At 44.4% G+C, this 21354-nt stretch overlaps 1 protein-coding gene across 4 annotated transcripts in view; it reads right to left on the bottom strand.

Moving 5' to 3' along the window:
* Positions 1-21354, bottom strand: part of SEMA5B (semaphorin 5B) — a 269546-nt gene that overhangs the window by 213747 nt on the left and 34445 nt on the right. The window lies entirely within an intron of this gene.

Genomic DNA, 21354 nt, shown 5'->3' with positions numbered 1-21354 from the left:
ATGCTGTTTGGCCATTTGCAGACAGAAATCCTTTCAAGCAGGGATCTTGGATGCAAGTAATTGATTTTTTTTAGTCAACTAAGGGACATTTCACAAAATGTATCCTATGTGTCATATATCATAATATGTACCAGGTCATCATAAATCCATGCTTCTCCCAAAGCTGCACCTCAGTCCTACTGCTCAAAGTTTGTCAGCTGTCCATGCCTAGCAGTTTCCATTGCATGTGGTAGATGGTAGGTGCTGTGCATGCACTGAGGCAGCAGAAAACCTGTTGAAGACATTCCAACAACACGTCTGGGGACAGCAGTGCAAAAATCCCAATCCCAGTTCGGCTTTTGATTTCCTCCTGTGACCCTGGTTAAGCATCTGTGTGCCAGCTTTCCTATCTGTGCAAGACCCCAGTTCCTGGGGTTCCTGCAAAGATTACCTTCTGTAAGGCTCTTAGGAGAATTAAAATAAAGTATTTGCCTTGTGGTTGCACAGCTGTCCATGTGGAAGAGTCCTGGGCTTCTCAACAGAAATGCAACCAACAGCATCTGCAGCACTGCAACCGTGTTCTACAGAAAGGACTGAAACCTGTATTTAAAGAGAAGAATGGGAATAATTTTTAGCCAGCACCTAGGATGCTGCTGCTGAACTTTACAGGATGATTTAAGAATACTCAAAACTCCACTGTCCTGTATAAGAGTGAGACTGGGGAAGCTAAAAAAGAATACTAGGATGACAAAATGCGGAGAGAAAGTATCAGACAGGGACTATAAAAGAAATGCAAAATGTTAAATATCTAGGGAAGGCAGGGCAAAATAGGAAACAATATCCCAGGTATGAAAATCAGAAAAAGCCAGGCTATAAGAAATCCTTATATATCAGTGAGTGAGCAGTAGCTCCTCTGGGAAGAGGTCGGAAAGAATTAATTGAAAAGTGAAGTGGGAAAAGGTAATGAAGAAAGCACTGGTGTGATGCTTATAGACTGCTCAGAAAAGTCACGGTGAAAATGCTAATGAAGTGCACATTGTTAATTACCACTGAGCAAGACCCCCATCATGTCAAGGTGCAGGATCACAGAGCCTGAGCAGATGGGTTTGCTGACCATCCCATCACAAGCCATGGGTGAACACCAGAGAATTCACAGGGGCTCAGAGAGTAGGTGATGACAAAAGTTTGGGGCTGTGTGATGCAGAGAGAAAGAGGGATCTGTACATCCTCTTTTCTCCCCATGGAGCTACACACTGTCCTTGCTACACCAGCTCCATGGGCTACCAATGCACCAGGCTGAAAAGCAGCAGCACAGATCCAGGTGCCACATCCAGACCCACCATTTCTTGGTTGTCACACGATCAGCACATGGGCACGGCAGGAAGCTGGCCACACAGTACCACACAGACCCAGCTCCATGTGGCCAGATGTCAGGAAACATTGATCATTCAGATGGCTGGATCACAATATATGGCACTGATGGAGTACCTGTGATTACAAACGCACTTTGTGAGTATGAATGCAACCTCTGTCACTAGGAGACAAATTAATATTTGTCCTCATTATACGGGAAGGAACTGAGACACAGAAAGGTTACATGATTTGTTCTACGCAGCAAAAGTGAACAGCAGAGCAAGGAGGATGATGACTGGCAAACAGTCGCCAAATTTCCTCCACACTCCCTGGTTTTCCTGTGCTCCTGGCTGTGACAGACTGCAGTACATTTGTACTGGCAGCTATGGGGAGAAAGTACAAAACAGAGCTGGGAATGGGCATTCATACTGGTAAGAAGTCTATCCAGCTTTGTGATGGCAAACTGTAGATAAAGAGAGGTAAAAGCTTTTGCAAAATGCTACCCACTTCAGAGCCAATCCCTGGATATTAGGAGCTGGGAGAAGACATTCACAAAGAACCATTTATTCATGCAGACACCCCACAGAGCAGCCAATTTTTACCAGTGTCAGACCCGGCAGATGCACAGCTTGAGTAGGAATCCAAATCTGGGCAGATTTTCCTAAAATTCCCACCAAAATCAGAAAAGAGACAGAAGTGCAGAGTGGACTTGTTACTGATACATATGAAGAGAGAACTTGAAACAATTCAGTTCCTGGCTGACATATCCTGCTTAGGGGCTATTTTCAAACCAGCAAGAAAAAGAGAATAAAAATATTTCCTCCACGGATCTGGACTTCTTTCCCTTCCTGTAATACTTTTGCTTTGCTTGCCAGATTGGAAACTGCTTCTGGCCAAAATGTCCCCACCAGGAACAGAAGAGAAAATGAGCTGTCTGCTAATAGATATCACCTAATAACAGAGAACAGAGTTATTTCACTTGCAGTCCATGCTGGTATCTCTGAAGGTGAATTCATAAACCCTAAGTACTGGCTTGAACTTCTGACATCTTCACTGCTGAGCATCAGCCTCGCTGTGGGCTAACACTGGGTGCCTCATTCACCCTGGTCTTGTACCCTGTGAATTCACTAAGCCTGTGGTGCCCACAGGCAGCTTCTGGGCTGCACACTCAGATCTATTTCAAACACAGCCCCCAGGCTGAGCTGGTTACAATGCCAGCAGTGCAGCAGGTATGAGCATAAGTCACTGCTGCAGGTGAAGTGAGCTGATTGTCATTCATTTCTCACCCTGAAACCCCTTTGCATGCCCAGTCCAGCCTTGTCCTGCAGCAGAATGGTCACACCTTTGCAGATCTTGTCTCTTCTCCCATCTCTGAATTAGGCTCAGTTCCCCCTCCAGCTCCCCAAGGCGTGCCATACGTATTTCATGGCCTTCAGCCACACGGAGAATTTAGACTGCCCAGAACTTGTAGGGTCAGGAATCTTGGCCATCTCTATGTTCAGCTAATGAAAAGGAAAGGAGCAACATTAGGTCTGGAGACAGCTGCACTGCTCTGGAAGGGAACTACTCAGAAGTACAGCTGCTGCTTCCCCACATGACAGTGGCAGCAGGCAGGGACCTGCAGCCCCCTCAGGCTGCCCATTTTGATCTGCTGACACTCCATACCTTTTTTGAATTAGTATAAATTACTGCAGAAAGCAAGCAGCAAAAGAAGATCCCACCTCAAGAAATAATAAAGATTTCGATGAAAGAAGGTTGCAAATATGTCAGGCTGCATATTAGGGGACAGAGAAGCACACACAGGTGGCTACTACATTAAAAGTTGGCATTTGCAAACTCAGGGCCACTGAGTTTACTTTGTTGCTGTCTCTTCTCTTCCCCTCCCACACTGGATGGGAGGGCCTGACAACCTATAAAATCCAAATGCCAAGAAACAGCAGTTTTGTAATAATTTGTGCAAGTCAGGCTTATAGTGCTGGACAGGAGGAACTCCCAGAGCACCTGAGAAGCAAAAACATCTCAACCCTCACATCTAGAAGCAAGCTCCAGAAAATTCATAGAAATTTCCTCTGCTGAAAACCAGCCCTCAGTACCAGGATCCCACAGGGCAGCTGCTCCAGCCTCCAGCCCTCCTTGTGGTCCCCCACAAAAAGGAAGGAATCCTCAGGGAAATACCAGTGGGCCAGCTCAGAGTGTGGAGGCAGCCCCGTGAAAATCAGCAGGGAAGGAGCTCTGCAGCTGCTGGTGGGGTTTTGCTCACCATGGTTCCCAGGGCAGAAGGAGAAGCTGTGGGAAGCACAACCCCAAGGGCTGGCTGGGAAGGAAAGTTCCCTGATGGTTAATGTGTCTCTAAGCAAGAAAAAACTCACCTCCTTCCATGGAGTAAAGGTGAAATGTGGGTTCCACACAGCCCCACATGGCAGTGAGAATGCTGCCTCAGCATGGACACTTGGACCTCTCTTCCAAGCATATGAAAACTATTGCGCCTTATCGGCTCTCCTCTGCTGGAAACCTCCCGCAATCCCATGCTGGGGACTTAGAAAGAGGTCAGGGAGGGAGAATTTTACATGCTGAATCATTCCCAGACAAATCGTTTCCTTATTATACATGGCAGCCTCCCACGGACAGACTGCCAGAGGGCTCTCTGAAATCGTATTAGGTGCCTTTCCCTCGCTTCTCTTTATCCCCCCTGTCATCCTTCTCTCACTTGAAACGCTGTAGCTTGCAGTCCCACTGGAGAGGGTCTGGGGGTCATGAGTACACAAACAGTCCAAGGGGCCCAAGGAAGGGAACAGCACAAGGGCCTGCTGTAAACTGCTCCAGGCTCAGCAACTCCCGCACGGGGCTCACGCTCCCAGCTCACGCTCCCAGCCATTTTCGGGACTCGCATCCAGATGTCAGGATCCGGCAAGCCTGGCGGCAGAGCTGCCCTTCAGGCCCACAAGGCCTTTGTTCTGGCACGCTGCTGATCACGCCTGCAGGTCAGGTGTGCGCACTCTTACCACGTCTACCCACACCCTGGACTCTCTGGATGCAGACCAGGAGCCACAGAATCTGTATTTCAGAGAGCATCAAAGGGGAGTTTGTTAATAAGTCCCGAGGAGGCACTTAGCTCTGTGTCATGCCAAGGCTCTGGTTGCAGCCTCCGGGCTGGAGCTGACTTGCACCCAGCCAGCCAGAAGTGTGGAGAGAAGGGGGTAATTCCCCCAACCAAACCGCACCACCCTGCGTGGGGGATGGCTTGTGCTGGGAGGCGCAGGGCTGCAAGGGCTGCGTGCCCGTGCCTCCTGTGCTGTGGCTGCATGAGAGGGGAGGACGGGCAGTGAAGGAGCACAGCTGCGGCTCCAAGGCCCTCCGTGAGGCCTGGGGAGAACAACAAGATACTCAAACTTCACACAGGCGGTTTCTGAAGTCAGTACAGTGTCTTGACAGCATTACAGCAGCATTATTGTGCACAGCTGGGGGTAAATTATTCCTTATGTAACTTTTGTTTAACATAGCAACTTCCCTTGTAAATCACGCTGCTCAGGCCCCAGTCACTGCAGGGACGTTGCCAATCGAGGCTGTGACAGAAGTAATGCCAGATCCGAATCAAACAAACCCTTCTGAGGTTACTCAAAACGCGCTCAAGAGCCTTTCAGCAGGGCTGGGTCTGCAGGCTCACAACACATGCTTGGGTCACTTCTGGTTTGTTACTCAGATTCCCCTGCAAAGGAGGGCTGGGGCTGTCCCACAGAAATACAAGCTTGCCATTTATTCCTGTAGAACTGAATAGAGGTTCTCATGCTGCCTCTCCACTCAAATACTTTGGAGCCACAAGAATCATTAGCATGTCAGGGAAAACAGAAATCTTCTCTACACACTCAGAGTTTCCTAAAAATTGTATCATCAAACCTGGCCAGTGGCCATCTCTTTCTGTTGTTATTTGTTTTCTCCTACCCTCTGTGCTCTGCTTTATCTTGGGGAGCAGCTGCCCCACAGAGCTCTCTTCTGTTTCAGGAGTGTTCAGCAGTGAGTTACTGACAAGTGACCTAGCACCACCAGGCCATTTAAAATGCAGCCACAGGGATTTGTGGCAAACTGTTTCAGGTTCCAGCTTGGAAGTCACTTGGAAGTGTCACTGTAAGAACTCTGTCTCTTGGTGTCGTTTCCAGCATGAGGCTGACCTTCAAATGGTGTCTGTCCTACAGAGTTACAAATCCCATTTTAGCCTCTAGGTTCCTCTGAACCTTAACAGATGTGCTGTGAGCCTCAGGTAAGTAAAGCAAGTCCTAGGCCTGGGAAATGAAACAAAAACTGCAAGTAGAATTTTATTGCTTAGAAACAGCTCTGGAATCTGGACCCACAGGAATTTGCCCAGCATACACATAGTTTCTCCTATCAGCAGAGCATCTCGCTATCCCTTGTGGCTGACGTGGCACTTCAGTGTCACAGTGTCCGTGTGTCCAGCACACTCAACACAGAGACATTCAGCACAACTGTGAGAGCTCTCCCCAGAGAGGCATTTCTGCAGGCACCCATGAGGCACAGTTCTCCCAAATCTGGCAAGCACCAGCTCTCCACCCTCTGATTCCATCTGTCCAAGGCCTGGGTTTTTGTTCTATTTTTCCTACAGCCCATGGAGGCCTACTGTCCCATTACTGCATAACACAAAAGAAAGGGAGACCACAATTGCCCCAAGCAGCTCATATGCAAGACAAGAAAGAAGAGGCTGGGGAAGGATTATCCCTACCACTGCAGTACTCAAAGGACATGGAGATTAACCATCTTGCTGAGGGTTACACAAGCAGTCTGTGGCAAAGGCAAGAATTAAACCAGAATCCTCCAAGTCCTGTGCTAGTGCCCTTACCACAGGCCTTTCCTCTCTGCCTCTAATGGAGTGTCTTCAGCTTTTAAGGGCAAAGCAGGGAAAGTGGCAGTACTGCTTTGTTCCCTTCCTGCAGCACAAGCAGAAGATGAGAGTTACAGCACAGACAGGTGGGACTGAAAACAGAGCACTTGGAGCAGCAGTGTCAAGTGAGTAAACTGTTTTGACAATTAATGATGTGCTACAGCCAGAGACCTCCTTTCCTCCAGCTGCAAGCTGCTTCCAGCTCTTGAAGAGTTTGGATCACTTCCCCATTCCCTTTCTGTAGCATATCTGGCAGAGTTATGGAGATGTGGACATTTGAGCAACCAGAGCTGATTTACCTTCACTTGCTTTGCTTCTCACCAGTGCCTGCATCCCCTCAGAACATCTGCTTTGTGTTTTATAGAAGTTTTAATGGGGAGCAGTGCTGAATGCGTATTAACTGACTCTTTCTTTGAGTTCCACAGTCAGGTTCCAACACTATTTTTTACTTCTAACTGGACAACAACTGCTGAGACTCTGCAAGTGTTTTGAGAGCGCCCACACAATCTTTTTCCTCTCTGTTTCCTCCTTGAGCAGTGGGACAGAAAGAAGAAGATTAATTTGACCTTCCTAAATTGTGAGGCTATGGTGACTTGTGACTACATCTCTCCTTCAGCAGAATGGGCCAGCCATATTTTTAAAATCAGTCTTGAAACATCAAATTAAGAAAATCAAGTCATATAATCAGAGCAGAGACTGACCTATGCATCCCTGAGTAATTTTTGCCAGGGCCAGATATTTCAGCTGACCACTATTCACTCTCTCTGCTGACAGAATTAAGCTGCCATATCTGGATGTTTCTCAAATATAAACCTCACATCAAAATGACATGAACAAGCCAACTTTAATAGTCTGGAAATGAAACAGTTTCTATGATTTCTGATTTGATTTCCATCCTGAAATATAGATAAAGGTGACTGGTGATAGACCAGTGCAGGCTTGGCACAGGGCGATCATAATGTTCATTCTCAGAATCCTGAAAGTTGTGTTTAATAAAAATAAATAAGCCAATTTCTCTGTGAAGTGGTAAAGAAACAAAGCAACTGGCACCCAGCATTCCCTGCCCAGCCTCAGACTGCCTTTCTACAGAAAATAGGTTGTTTCCAAACAAAACCACTTTCCAAGCCTGCCACAACAGCCCTGCTTCATGCTTTAAAAAATTTCTGTGTGCATTCAAGCCTCCTTATGCACTTTGGTGGAAATCCTATACTCTCCATGATATAGACTGAACTTGAAGCCAATCAAGTTTTCAAACTTTGTTTTGAGATCCCCGCTTCATACAATACCAGGGCTCCAGGCAAGAGCTCCCCCACCAAGTGTAAGCCTGCCAGATCTAAGGCTGGTTATCACCCTTTAAACAAGCCCAAGCACAGCAGAAACGACAAGCTTTGATACAAAACCAGGGAAACAATCAAGACAGTGAACATCTGAAATGCTATCAGAGTCATCAGTACAGTTTTTCATATGTCACTACGTCATTACATCACAGTTTGGTGGACAGGAGATGGGTCGATGACCAAGTCTAATCCCAGTCCTAACATTCTCTCTTTGGACTGAATTCAATCTTCGTTTAATGAGCTGCAGTTTTAATGATTTACTTCCAAGTACGCCAAGTCTCTGTTTGGTTTTTTATGTGGCTTGATGCATATGTTAAATAGGATCATAATATTTACTTACCTCACCAAAGTGGTGGGAGATTTAATGCACCAACTTGCATTTTAATGCAATACAAAAAGATAATGTCTGAAGTCATTTCAGGCACTATCCCGAACCCCCCCATTCTGTTTTTAAGGCTAAAAAAAATAATATATTTTTGTGATGTTCTTTCTATTTTGTTCTGCACAAAAAGGTAATGAACTAAAGGTAAAAGCATTAGAATCCAAACAGCCCCAATATTCAGTACTGCAAATTCACAGCAAAAGCAGGCTGGAGGGAAAGTAGCTAATTTACTTTTCTTGTTGTTTTGTGATTCAAGCAACTTAATAAAGAAAAAAAGGAATTAAGACTTCATCAGTCACAACTTTGACCAGAAAAAGAAGAGAAAAAGAAATCCATGGAATTTTCCTTTCCTTATTCTATGAGGAGCACTTATTACAGCACTCAGGTAGGGTTTTTAAGATAGGAAGTTAATCAAAAAGGCAAAACTGATTTATTGGTTGACAACAACTCTTCAATTGTGTTTGCAATGCATTTTGAAGATGTAAATGATTACTGTAAGTGTTAAAACATTATTCCTGACTTGGCTGGGAGAGAACTTCAGCACAGGTGAACCACTGGAGAGGAACAAAACAAACTGGCTGGCAGTTCTGAAAAACTGTAACCCAAGAAGTGCCCGCGATGTGCTCTGACCCTGCACACAGCTGGATCTTCTACAGAGACTGCATTACTTCAAGCAGTAAACTTAAGGCACAGCTATGAGAAGTAGGCTAAACTCTTACACAGCCATTTTCATCCTCATACTTAAAAGCAGTATTTACCCAGAACTCTGCATTTCTAGATCTGTTTTCCATGATGGGAGATGGATGGGGAGCACACAGGAGTTAAGGCTATAACTGGATGACCCAAGTGCCAGCTCAATATTGTGGGCACATCACAGTGCTGCCTGTCCTGGTCACACCAGGGAGTGCAAACATGCAGGAAGACCTGGCGAAATCACTTAATGAGACTGAGCTCTACAGGAAAAACCAAGGAACCATCTGCTCAACAAGGAGATGAGACTAGGAGGACCATGCCCCATTAACCACTTTGACGTGGGTGGGACAGCAGTGTCTTATTCTGCCTAGACCAATCCCTCTCTGAGTGTTCATGAATCCTTTCACCTACCTCCACTCATGTCAGCTCTTTGCCTATTCTTTAATATTTCCAGTAAAACATTAACATAGGAGCACTCAGAACAGAAGTCAATCAAACAGGAACCATTCACTCCTATCCATGCCTTCCCAAATACAAACAGCTTTTCCCCAGTGCTCAGTCAACGTTCCAAACACTCCTCCCTTTCTTTAGGAAACACCTGAGCAAACAGGTGTGTCTAACAGGCTGCTCTCAAGTCCAGCAAATCCCCTGGGAAGCAGCTCCTGGCTAAGCTGTCCTGTCTAATAGGTGATCCCTTTTTCCATCCTTGGGTGAAGACAGGACTCATGGGAGACCCAGCAGGCAGTGCTGTGTAGAAGCTCTGGTTTCATTTTCAGATCTGGGTTGTTGACCTGTGGTGCATTGGCACTGGTCTGTCAGCCTCTGCCTCCTAAAGTGCATTCACTATTTAAACAGCAAGCCCTTGGGAGAGATATTGCTGCTGTCTAAATGAGGGAGGACAGGCTGTGACTACTTCAGGCAATTTAGAAGCAGTGTTAAAAGTGCAAGAAGGCTGGGAGAGCAACCAGTGCCTTTTTAGCTTTTTCCCATCCTGAAAAATCTGCAACCATCTGAAGCCATCTCCCAGGACATGTTTGTAGCTGCCTACTATAACAGATCCCTGGCTTCCGCCAGACCTTCCTGGGTGTTAACCAAAACAGTATAAATACTAGAAGGCTGAGAGCTGTCTCATAAGATCAAATAATTTCCATCTGTAACTCAACAGAGTATTTGAACCCAAGGCTATTGAAATGAATGGCTGATATCAGACATCCACTACACAACCCGCATCACTCTCCCACACTGCTTTGACCTCAGCTGAAACCATCTGCAATTTTACTTCTTCCGCAGTGGCAAGGATTAATAATTGATCATGAACCTTCACCATGAATCTCCAGGCTTCTGTCAGCCAGTGTCACAAACTTAACATTATCTAATTGTAAGTTTTCCCATTTAATTGCAATATACACCTGCTCAATGTCCCTCTGTGTGTGAAAAAGCATCATACTTCATTTAAAAAGCCCTCATTTAAATTCAACAGCTAGCTGCACAGATTTAACCATTAAACTGATTTATGTTGCATAAAAGATCAAACCAGATCACACCTTGTGGCCAAATAACCATAAAAGGTTTCTGTAAAGATCATTAATTCACCTCCCTGGGCAGTTAGTTTAGCAGTAAATATGACTTAGATGACTTTATCCAGTTAACCTTAATGAATTTGTTATTATGATTAGTCACCCTAAATAACAGAAATGTGAGAGGGGAAGGTGCTACAGTTCAGACCCTGGTAATGAACAGGCTGCTGGTGTGCTGACCCCAGATTCCCACACTCCTGGGAAACAGGAATCCATCCTCTGCTTGCACCTCAGGGGACCTCAGCCAACCTCATGCTGGGGAGAGGCTGGGCTCTGCCTGATCCTTTTCAGTGGCCTGCAGGTAGGCAGCTCCCACCATCACAACCTAAGAAAGAGAAGAAGGGGCAGAGTGGGACAGAAGGCAGGAACAGCCCATTTGCCCCATGCTACGAGGAAAGCTGGCCCAGTCGTCCACATACCAGCTTGAAACCTGGCAAGGTTTAGTTTGGCAGACCTTGCTCTGTCACAGATTTCCACAGTGACCTTGGCTAAGGTATTTCATCTTTCTGTCTCGGCTCCCCAGCTGTTAGGCAGAGACGACAGTGCTTCCATCTCTCACAGGAGTGGCCTTTAAGTTTGTGAGGCATTCAAACATCACAGCTCTGGGAGCCATAAAAACTCCTTAAGTAGGTAGATCCATCACTCTGGATGCTCCGTTCTCTTCTCACCCTGCATGGCTCCATTGACTTCAACCCATTTAACCTGTCACGGAGGACGTGAAATCAGATTCAGGCCCTTGATCTGGCAAAGGGATTGCCTCTTCCTCAGAGTCGCTGCAATAACCAGCAGAATGAGACCCAGTGGTGTCTGTAGCCACATAAGTGATCATCAGTACTAAAGAAATAGGTCCATATCTCGGCCACCAAAGTTATCCACACCAGAACAAAGCACATTATGCTGACAGCCCAGCACTCCCTATGCAAACTGCTGGTATCAACTGATGGCCTTTTACACCACTTTGGAAATAGAGGGAAGAGAAGATGAGAAGGGGCTTAAATCCTAACACTCATACTGGTATAGGTGTTAGGAACAGTGCAGTCAGTGGAACAATACTGGTGTAAGGAAGAAAACAGGACTCGAGGTGTTTGGGTGTCTGCCCCAGCCTCCCGCGGGGCAGAGCCCTGCTCCTGTCACAGCTGCACTTGGTATGCAGTCAGCACATCCGTAAATCATCACTCCCTGCATGAAAGGGCTCATTCTGTCTGTGTGCATTTCTCTGTCTACGTGTTTGCTCTCATCAGCGCAAGGAAAGCACTTTATCCTTCATTTTTATGCTCAGCCACATGCTTCTCCAGCCTTCCCACATTGTGTACACAAGTAAGAATGTAGAACACTTCTCTTTGCAATATCCACAGATCTCCACCTCCCAGGGAAAGGATTCCAAACTCACACCTACATTCAGCATGAAGTGCTGGACACTTTCTCATAAAATCTGTTCCTACTTCAGGAAGTGTTTGGTCTGAACAGAAAACAAGGGTATCATCAAAACCAGTGAGTAAGGACATTTCCACTGACCCCAGTAGGCTTTAGTTGAGATTCTCTGTGTTCAATTATGTCAGTCATCATCACTAAAGAAGAGGCTCAAGCATACCCTGCAACCTTCAAAGATGCTAATGTGGAACACAGCACGTGAGAACAGACAACATAATTCACTTGGGAAATGTAACATGCTAATAGAGATCCCTTTCTCCAATACCAATAATTTTTTCCGTGAACCTGGTTGCATGATCATTTATTCTTGGATGTAAGTTTAGCTCGCTGCAAGTGAAGAAGGGGGACTATAGATTTGCACAGCATACAAGAAACCTCTGTTCCTATGAAAATAATTTGCATTCTTTTGGATCTGGCTGCAGGACTGTGGCCAAAGCAGTATTGTGGAAACTACATAGTCTATCCCCATTCTTAAGGACATTTCCAAATCCACAGAAATGAGGGCACCAATAAAGTCTGAAAAGGAAATCTGATGGATTTTAAGCAATGTGGGGCCTCACTTCCAAGCATTTAAGAACCATTTACTTAAAATTAAGCGTATGTCTAGACGTCATTGATTTCAGTGGCACTTATTCATGGGCCCAAGTTCTGTCTTGATCTGGGATCTGAAAGCTTCAACATTAGAAAGAAAATGCACAGACTAGTTTTCATTTTTATGATTAAAGGCATATCACATCAATCTCATATCAACAAGGAGTCTTTATTTATAGAATATGATATTAAATCTGGATTCCTTTCAAATACTGAGAGTATTTTGTTACACTGTGCATCAGGTGCTACATGTGATTTTGACAGACAGGCTCATCTGAGAGGTGCCAATTAACAAACACTCTCAGAAGCAGAGCATGACAAAAGTCACAACATCATCAGAGAAGGAATGTGTTTTCTCTCACAGGAGGAGATATCAGTGAGGAAAAAAGTTCGTTCATCTCCTCCAACAATGTATGAATAGCTCCCCTCAATTACCCCATTACCCCTTTACTAACTATAAAGAGACATCATGAAGAAATGAATATATATTCTATTTCTATTTTACGTAACACATCTCCATCATTACTTACGAGACAGAGAGAGTTAAAACTCGATGAAAAGGTTGTTGATTTTTTATCATCATGTTTGCTTTTAAACTCACTGGAGTGCTTAAGCAAGCCTGTGAGTTCCACATTTGTTCCTAATTTGCTCTGAAGGCAGGGGGCCAGCGGCAGGGCAAAACAGGCAGTGTCTGGCACTTCTGCTTATTTTCAGATAGAGTTTAAGGCAGGAGTCCAGACCTGGAGGGTGTTTTAAAATACTGATCTTGAATTTCTACATTACTTTCCTTGGGAGGATATAATGGTGTCTTATACACTATGGCCACAGTTCTACACTGAGTTTATTCAGGCTTCATGTATGAAAAACAGAATGAATTTGAGGAGAACTGGAGCTAGAGATCACTGTGGCCACTGCTTAATGCACACTTGCTGTTAAACGGTACAGAGAAGAAAATCCTACATGAATTCTTATTCTAGTCAATCTGTCAAGAAATAACCATGCAAAATGGAACAAGGACCTCTTCCCTTTTGAAAAATGCTAAGTGATACTTAATGATTTCAAATATCATTTTCTAGGGGACTAGTGACACCATGCCTGACCAATTCATCAGGAACAACTCTCCCATCCATGTCATCATCTGCTAACACCAAGAGTCTTTCTTTAGGACCAGACCTGTTCAAATATCATTTCCTATACAAGATCTGGCAAGAGCACAAAGTGCCCAAGGCTGTGACTGCACGCTGCTGACAGGTGGGGTTTTCTGTCCTCGTGGTAACTGAAAATGGCCCAACTCACCCCCTGCAGTCATGTTTTTTAGACAAGACCTGTTGCTGACTCATATCCTGCCAAAGAAGTAACAATCTCACACAAGAACCACCTCTGACCCTAAAGCTGCTTCCTACTGAGTGTGTACAAGCCACACCTCACCTGCAGCATGAAGTAGGGAGGTGCCTGTTTATGCAACTGAACTCAGTAAGCAAGAAGCTTGGCAATGCAAGCTTGTTTTTACATATTTAGTCTACACCATAATGTCATGGAAAAGACAAGATTTTAAGCAATAAAGCCATCAATGTGTTTTCAAGTTACTTGGTGCAAGCCCCTCGATGGCTAGTTTTTCTTGTGATCTCAAGTGAATTGCCTTTAAAACTTTCCTATTTCTGACAGAAAGTAAAAGATCCCATTTTGCTGGGGAACAACTTTAATTCCTTGTTTTGTCAGCCTCAGACAAGGGTAGCAGGTTAATTGCTGTTTTTATTGGTATAATGAATGCCAATTATAAGGTGTGTGTTAAATTCCTATGTTCTAGTTAAGTGAAAAAATGGATCACACATACCCTCTACATGCTGCTATCCAAAGCAAAAAGAAGTTGGAATATCCCAGGTAACAGAAAAAAAACCCAAAACAAACAAAAAACCAAACAAAACCAAACACAACAACAACAACAGAACCACACACACAAAAAAAAGATAATGAAAATCATAAAGACACCTCACTATGGTCAATCAGCATGGATCCTGCATGGCCAGCTCTGAGACAAAGCTGAAAAGCCCTGTCTGATCTGCACTGGTTCCCCATCTCTCACTAGGTTGAGCTTACATGCTTAGTCTCCACAAAGGTCCTTTACAAGCAAATCCTATGTGTAAGCAGATCCTTTTGGTCCCGAGGGCCGTGGGGGCTGCAGCCACAGAGCTCTCTGAGTGCTCTGCTGGTTTGGACCCAGCCCCAGCCATGTTTACTAGTTCCAGCTCTGCCAGAGCAGGTTCTCCCCTCTCCCACGGGAAACACAAGTGTCTTGTGGGTCACCCTGACCACACCTGTAACATGATTACGGCCTGAAAGAGTTCACAGAGCTATATGTTAGTTTAAGAAGCTTACTAATGGACTTGGCAGACAAGAAAAAGTGTAGGATTTAACATTTTTCTTCTTTCTTTAAATCTGGAAACACTTTGCAGACGCAATTAACCTTGTGTGGTCATCTCTTTCCACCACTTCAGGCAGCTACGTAACATTCTCATTCAAATTGCTCCTTTGGTGTAAAATTTCTCTTCAGAGAGTTTTTTTCCAATTTTCCCTCCCTCTTCAAGTGGTCTTAAAGAAAGGACTTGGTCAGCTGGACTTCAAATGACCCTTGAATGTTGTGCTTACTTTCACAGCAGGATGCTTCAACTGCTTCATCAAATAAGTCTCAAGCTGACAGGTTTGTTGATTGGGAAAGCAAAGTCTCAAACTGAGGGTAAAGGGTATGTCACAAATATTAGTGTAAGTACAGTGAAGGCCCTATATCCTTGCAGAGAACAGTGTTTGCCCTAGGCTAAAGTCTGCACTAATATTTTGAATTTATATCACATCTTCTCAGCTGATCTTACGGGAAAAAGGCCAATTGGATTTTATAGCTCAACAGCTAATAGGATTCTACAGGATTTGATAAAGAAAGGAATTGCTGTTATAGGTTTAACTATCCTGTAACAAGGAATATAGAGCTGTGTTAAATTTCAATATTTTATAAAATATTTGCACTGAAAATAGAGCTGCAAATCCATGTTATGTGTTAATAGTTTGAAATTAAATACCTGGATGCCGAGCTGCTGCTGAACCACATACTGAGAAAAATAAGTTATCCTATAATTTTACAGCCTGAATCTCTGACATCTGCAGTATCTTCTACTCCAGGTGTTCCCTTTGCTTTGGAAATTTGGATTCAGAGAAAGAGAACTGGGACTCTGCAAAAGCTTAATCCAGAACCAAGGTAGATCAAAATGAATTCAGGCACTGCTGCTTACAGAAATATCCTCTGTGGTGTATGGCACACTAATAGACCCTGGGCTGATACCGCCAGTTATTCCTTCTCCTGAGGGAGAGCAACAGCAGAGCTCCCCCCAGACATGTGTGAGCCTCCTTTTTTTAGTACCACTGGTGCCTGCAGACAAGGATATGGCAGCTTGAGCTTCTCCTCCAACACGGAGAGCTCCCATGGGCAGCCAGCGCTGCAGCTGCTGAGAGGAAAGTGCTAACACCACAAGATACCAAGAGCTTGTTGTTTTTACCAGACTGGTTTTGAGGAGAACTGAATTTAACTACCAGAGGAGGAAAGAACCATTACAAATTTGTACGCAGGCCCAAGGGTGGGGCTCACTAAGAAGGAAACAAAATCTTGAAGGAAGCATGTAAGGGACCTCAAAGTCCCAGGCAGACCAGATAGTGAAGCATGGATTGAGCCCAGCTGATTTTGACAGCTCTCTACAAACAAGACCCGTAAGAAGGTGGATCCCTCCTGATGAACTGATTGGGACAAAAAGAACTGTCCTGCAAACTGGACCTTGCCAGAGAAGAGCCAAATAAGTGTATGACAAAGACCATACCTGATCCTAGGGAGAAGATCTGACAAGTCAGCCTCAGAAGCCAGAAGCTATTTACAAAGGCAACAAAAAAATAAACTCTCAACTGTAACCCTGGAAGCAACAGGCTTGTTGAGCCAAGCATCATCTCCTAGATAACAATCTAATTAGAAATTTCTGCCCAGCTCCCTTTCTCCTCAGTGTGTATGTCCCTTTGATGTACAGCTGCAAGGGCTGGCCAGGTGCAATCTGTTTTAGTGAGTAATATGCATATAGCTTTGTAAAATACTTTTAAGACTTCAGATGAACCTGGGTTCCATGTTTTATGTCTTTAAGTGTCAGCTCCTGATAGGGAAGTTCAGAATCTGCTGGCTGAGTACATCTCCTCACTTGGAAGGCACTGTACCTCCCCTCTCCAGCTTGCAGCACCTGAGTGAAGAAGCTGAGGTGCAGGACAACCCTGCACTTCCTACAAGAAAAAGCTGAGCAGGGAGCTGGTTCTTGGGGAGGGAAAGGTAGTTGACTGCGAGTTTGTAAGGGATTCAATCATTTGAAGTCTCTCTGAACCAAACCTGCAGGGTTCTGCCTGTGAACTGAGGACTAAAGAGAGGGAAGGGGTTACGGATTTTTCATGTGTTGGCTTCTATAAACTGGCCCACCACGCACACATGTACTTCTCCATTACTCAGCTTCATTGTTCATCCTGGCTGTGACTCTTTTGCACAAGTCCAGCCACACACTGTGAAGCTGGTTTGGATGATTCCCTTCTCTTCACCATGCAAAGAGGAGTCAGTTTAAACTTGCCTGCACCCCCAAGAGTAGGTGTCTGGGAGTGCACTGCTGGGCAGACACCCAAGACAGCTCTCGACAAGCTATGCTGAGCCCTGAGAGAAACATAATCACATTCCGTTTGGCACTTGGGAGCAACGTAACCACACTGCCAAGGTAATACAACCTGCTTCCAAGAAAGACTAATTAACCCAAAAAGGCATCACCCTGGTGTCATCACCTGGCTCTGGATTGCTAAACAAGCACCTCCTGGGCTCACCTGGGCGTTTCCGAGAAATGCTGCTCTGTCCGACAGGAGCTGCGTTCCGTGGCAAACCATCTGCTGCTGCCACCACAGCCGGAGCTCCTGCCTGACAGAGAGAGACGTGCTGCCCCGCCCGCCCCAAGGCACACACCCAGCAAGGAGGCAGGCACAGACACTGAGTGGCACAGCGCGGACACGGCAACAGGTAACCGTAAGACAGATGTCATAGGACATCATTTGAACACACCCAGTTGCTCAGTGCTCATGACTGTCCTGCTCACCGGAGCTATTCTCCTATATCAATACATGCCACTTCCTTGACCCTCGGTAAGTGCAGACAGAAATGTCTGAGCTCAAAGCCAAGTGCCAGCCCCACACAGCATGTACAAAGGTTCAAGAAACATCCATGCCCTTCTTCCTCTGCCAGGGAATCAGTGGGTGCTGGATTCCATCTACAGGTTTTTGCCTCTCACCACCCAGACAATGAGCAATTTCCAATATACACGCTCATTACGCTCCAGCGGAGCAGACGATAAAGGAAAGGTAAGCGGCAGCCAGAGGACTGTCTGCACACAGCAGCCAGTGATGCAGAAGCTGTCCTCATCTTGCAAAATTGACTCAGACACTTCCAGAAATTCACATCAGATATCCAGCCTCTCTGAATGGATAATAAATACGTCTGACCCAATAATCCAAGTGTTATCTGTGTTTCAACTACCAAATCAAACAATACAGCTACACACCTGATGTAATTTTAATAACATAAGACCACAAAGAGCAATGGAGCACAATAGCAAAAGCAGACAAGGGAACATTGATTTTCAGATTGCATTCCACTATAAACATCAAACTGCTGGTGGTTTATCTGAAATATAAGCAGACCGAAGCAGAGCAAAAGAGGCAGAAGTTCATGCATTTAGGCTGAAGAGTGCTTAATGTGCCAACCCTAGTGGATCCTGCAGGCCATAAACAGAAATTCTTCATTCAGGATCAATGCAACTTCAACTACAGTCGTAGTAACTGTAGTAGCTGGATATTGACAATGTTCGTGTACGTGTTATGCATCGCAGCTTCCTGCCTACAGGGGAAGAATTTAAACTTCTTTGAGCACAGATGATTATACTTTATCTTAAAGCCTTGACCAAACTCCTTATGATTTTGTAATGTACATTTTAACACCCTGAATGCATTCAGCTCTCACTGAGTTCCTGTAGTCCCAAGAAGTTTTTCAAGTACAACCTCTGTGGAACCTGTCTGAAGGAGAAGGAGGCTCACTGCTACCTTTTGCTGTCATTTACTTGGTTATCAACCCAGTATAACTTCCCTGACATCAGGTGAACTATTCCTTTGTACAACCAGGAAATAAAAAGCATAATTTTGTACACTGTACTTTGCCTTTAATTGGAGTCAGATAAGGGATCTGAGTTTCCTTCCAGAACCTACTTTCCACCTTTATCTATCTATGCGAGCACACATACTACATTTCTTTGGCTAAACCTTAATCCCTTAATCTGTCAATCCATTTCCTCATCCAGAAGACATAAACTTCCAAGCCATACACCAAATGGCACAGAGTTTAGACAAAAAAGGACTTAAAACTTTAACCACCGTCTCTACAGGTGGGTTGGACAACCCTCTAGTCCTAAATCTAATACTGGCATGAGCTTGGAAATGTGGATTTATCTTCTTGTGAAGATGAGCTCCAATGATATAATTTAAAAAGGGGTTAAGGTAGGAGCACTAAAGAAGATATCACCCCTGGATGCAGGGAGAGCTTTCAACAGATGAATTCCCTATACACTGATGCAGTGCATGCTGCATAGGTTCTGCCAGAGCATCTGCAGCCACCTGCTCTCAGAGGCAGACACCAGGAGAAATGGGGCTTTAGAGTAGTGCTATATCTAGTGAATGACACAGAGGAGAACTTCTAAACTCTGATGGTTTTAGTGGCTGTCAGTTTTGATCCTGTGCTACTGCAACCAAGAGGCAACTTCCCTTCTTTACTGGAACACTGAACAAACATCAAGGGACCTTCTTCTGTCTGGGCCAGCAAAATCTGCAGCCAGATCTCAGCCAAAAGTCAATACTTACTTATAGCACAGTATGACTTTAATGCTTGGATTTCCCAAGAAGTGCAGTTGTCGCAGAATGGAGCTGGCTGGATTGAGGAGGTACAGCCTCCAAGGAGATGACAGTGGTTGGATACTCTCTTCCTTCCAGTCTGAGGAGGACTCCCTACTGATTTCATCAGCAACAGGATGATCACGACAGATGATTCACTTAACTAGCTGATAAAAACATCATATCGGCATTCCTACCACACTGGTCCAACCATAACATTTTCTGGTTCTTTCAGAGCTTTTCAAGCACCACAGAGGCTCAGTGAACACTACTTCATCGTAACTGCCTCTCTGAAACATTTATCAGTATGCAAATACTTAAATTAGTGAATTTACACAAGGGGAGATGCTTCTAGACTACTGTCAGTTTTTCTTTGGCAGAAATAGAGAGAGGGTCACATTTTGGAAGGTATTTAAAGCCTAATATTTTTCAAAGAACAAGAGCAAAATAAATAAAGCACAAAGCTTGAGTCTCCGCTGGACACCTCCAGTTTTACACTGGTGCAACAGTATCAAACAAATGGCCAAGAATGACTCATGGTCTGGAAAACATGTCTTTCTGTGGGAGATTTAGAGAATTCAATCGTGTTAGCTTATCAAAGAGCAGGTTAAGAGAAGATTTGATCACAGTCTGTAAGTACCTGCACAGTATCTGCTCGTAGGCAGCTCTTTAATCTGGCAGATCAAAGCACTAGGAGGTGAAATTAGACAAACAAACTGGAAAAAGCAGACGTTTTACTCTTTACCTACTCCTTCAACACAGGATGCCATAGACTGTCAATTTCTTAGGTGTCTAAGTTTGAATTTCTCCCTAGTGTAGGTATGTTCTAACACAGTCATATATTAGTGGATTAAATGCCAGAATTAGCACATGAAATTCCATGTTCTGAAGTTTTACAGAAAATCAGGCTAGACACTCATAGGCTGTTCTGCTTTAAAAATAAAAATAAATACACCATAGAGTTATAGAAACTATATTAAATAAAGTTACAAAAACATGCAATGTAATAACACCGCTATCAGATTACTTTTTGACATTTAGAATACATTATTGCAAAAAAAATGCTGTGCTCATTATCAAACAGCAGGTAAAACTTTTTTCCATTTATCTGTAAAGAAGTCGGCTCCGTTGCTTCTTACATTCAGGTAATTTATTTTGAGGTAAAGTGAGGAGGTTTGGGCTTTGTTTGGGTGGATTTCTTGTTAATTTCCCCCCTATAAAATTAATATTGAGGCATCTTCACAATTCCCACACATGGAAAAAACACATTCATAGCCATGAAGATTGTCAGTTTTCAGCCTGGAATGCAGCTGACCTTTCCTTTTTCAGCTGTTACAGTTTCTTAGCTTCCACAAATGGATATTTACTCTTTTTCCTTTAGTTCCTTTTTTTCCTTTTTTTTTTTTTTTTGGAAATGTTCCATTCACAGTGTGCTAGGGGATTTCACTCAAAGTAACACATGCTCCACAGATTAGCAGGCTCTTAAAAATATGCTTGTCTTCTCTTTATGGGCCTGCTCTATTAAAAAGAAGTTAACGGAAAGACACCCATTAGTTCTGTGGGTATTGGATTGGGGCCTAAATTATTGCTAGTGCTGAATGTGCACAGTCAGAAAGCATTTCAGAAAACATGTGCTTTTGAGTATAAAGCGGATTTCCCTGAGATCCTTTCCAAACTCCAGTGACTAGTTCTGGAGAAGACATCTGCTCTCCCACGGAGCTTCTCCCTCTAATGATGGGCAGGAATCATGCAATTCCTGAGTACTCACAGTGGGGTTTTATATCACTTATCTCCGCCTTTATGCCCTCCACACACACACACATGCAGCTCTTTTTTACACCAGGCTCTCTCTTTCCCATCCTGCACTGGCAGCTTCTCCTCTCTAGGCCATCCATGGGAATAGTGCTGGCAGCTCACAAAACCCAAATTGTTAGTGAAGCACCAATTTTGATGTAGTCACATTCTCCTATGCCCCATATACACACCACGTGTATACGTGCATCAAATGCATCTTGTGAGCTGAGGAGAAATGTCTCAATGGATCCAACTATTGCATGTGATGTACAAAGGACATTTTGCAGAGTCCTAAACATTTCCCTGGCAAGACCATCAGTGGGCTCACCAGTTCAT

The sequence above is a fragment of the Corvus cornix genome, chromosome 7, assembly GCF_000738735.6.
Source record: "Corvus cornix cornix isolate S_Up_H32 chromosome 7, ASM73873v5, whole genome shotgun sequence".
NCBI classification, from domain to species: Eukaryota; Metazoa; Chordata; class Aves; order Passeriformes; family Corvidae; genus Corvus; species Corvus cornix.
The sequence above is the reverse complement of the archived record's forward strand: the minus strand, read 5'-3'. Positions and strand labels throughout refer to the sequence as shown.